This window comes from Hyperolius riggenbachi, chromosome 6 (genome assembly GCF_040937935.1).
Source record: "Hyperolius riggenbachi isolate aHypRig1 chromosome 6, aHypRig1.pri, whole genome shotgun sequence".
NCBI lineage: Eukaryota > Metazoa > Chordata > Amphibia > Anura > Hyperoliidae > Hyperolius > Hyperolius riggenbachi.
The window spans coordinates 351,703,207-351,705,334 of NC_090651.1; positions in this window are offsets into that span (position 1 = coordinate 351,703,207).

Here is a 2,128-nt window from a genome sequence, read left to right on the forward strand (position 1 = left end):
CTCCAGAAGAAACTTACTTGTATTAACTCGTGTTAACATATTTTAAATTAAGATTTTTGTGACAGAGGTCCTTTAAGTATTATATCGTCTAGCAGGACACAGGAAGACAGTTTGACAGTTACACAGCCTGGAAAAGTGTATATGTTTCTTCAACAGCTGATTGATCACAACACAGCAACTGTTCTGTTCCCGGTTTAGTTACAGTAAAACAGATCTCCAGCCTCAAATCAAAAATCCTGTAATAGAAAGTTTTATATTGACCTGAGAAGTCTTGTACCGCAAAGCGATCTCGAAGACCCTGCATCATCTGACTTCCTGTACCTGGCCCCGCCTCCCCCTTTACTGCACTAAATAGCTTGGCATTTTTCCCTGTGGAGAGGGGAGGCGGGGCCAGGCGCCAGAAGTCAGGTGATGCAGGGACTTCGGGATGGCTTCGCAGGACAAGACTTCTCAGGTAGATATAACTCTCTATTTCAGGGAGACTGGAGGATTTTTTTTATTTGAGGCTGAAGATTCGCTTTCATACACAGCCTGCATTCTTGTTCAATACAGGTGCTGTGGCGCCTCTTAGTGGAAAGAAGTGAAACATTCATATGAATGCAACGTGTATTAGAAATAGTATATTAAAATACAGTATATAATTTCACGTTGGAAAAATTAGTTTAACCTCCCTGGCGTCCTGATTCTACACGGCCGCGTGTGGTTTTTTTAAACCTATCGCTTGCTACATGATAGCCTATCGCTTGCTACATGATACACCCCCCCCCCCCCCCCACTTCCTGCTAATTCCTGCCCACCCTTCCGATCATGCCAATCAGGGAATCCCGTTCTGAACGGGATTTCCTTCAGGGCTTCCCCATCGCCATGGCGACGAACGGAATGACATCATCGACCGCATAAAGAGTCCAGATCCACCCCTTAGCGCTGCCTGCCACTCGATTGGAGAAACACGCAGCTAGCAAAGTGCTAGCTGCATGTTTCAAAAAATATTATTCAAATCGGCCCACCAGGGCCTGAGAGGTGCCCTCCAGCGTCACTGGACGAGCTCAGCTCGTTCAGAATGCTAGGGAGGTTAATACAGAAATTCACTGTGAACAATTTAATACACAACGGGGCATACATATTCAGTGTTCACAGGGCATAAGTATTCAGTTTTCAAGGAGAAAATCCTGAATAGCCAATAATAATCCTAACATTTGTATAGCGCTTTTCTCCTTTTAGACTCAAAGCACTTATAGGAGTCATCAGGCAAAACATTAAAAAAAATGCTTTACTCACCTGGAGCGTTCTCCAGCCTCTAGCAGCCGACTGTCCCACGCAGACCACTCCGCCATCTTGGGCTCCTTGCACAATGCAGAGGCCGTCCTTACTGCGCCTGCGTGAAGTGGTCATGATTGACAGCGTGCTTCACACAGGTGCAGCAAGTACCTCGGGCTACGCATCATGCGAGGAGACCGGGACAGCGGCGGAAAGTTCAGCGTGGGTCAGTCGGCTGCAAGGGGCTGGAGAAAGCCCCAGGTGAGTAAAAGTTTTGTTTTTTACCAATATAACTCCTTTAAAAGCTACACCCACTAAGGGAGTGCTCAAGGGGTCACCCTGCACTGTTAGAAAATATTGCCTAAGGACTCTTACTGAATAGGTAGTGACCCTAGCCAGGATTCAAACCCTGGTCTCACATGTCAAAGACAGAGCCCTTAACCACGGGCCAGAAATTGACATGTATGTGCTAGCTAGACAGTACAATACGCAAGTACCAAAAGCTCTTATTGGTTTGCATTATTCAAGGACTCCCAGTACATTTGTCGCAGAAGAGGCTCTGAAAAGCCCATGTGTTTCGTAGGGCGATGGACGGTTGGTGAGATGCTAACTATTCTGCAGTTGCTACACGATTGGACTATTTGCTTTATGTCAAATTGTTCCTGCCCCTTCCTGCTCCCATTGGCCAAGGACTCAAGTCATGTGATGCTGTGACAGGATTTGTGGGCCCTGGTCTTCAGTTAGCCTAGAACGGCTTTTCCTGTGAGAGAGATACACGTGCAGCCCAGGGGCCTTCTATGTGGGATGTGTGACTGTTGCCCATAGCAACCAACCAGTTCTTGTTACAGTTGAAAAAGGTACAGTAAAACAG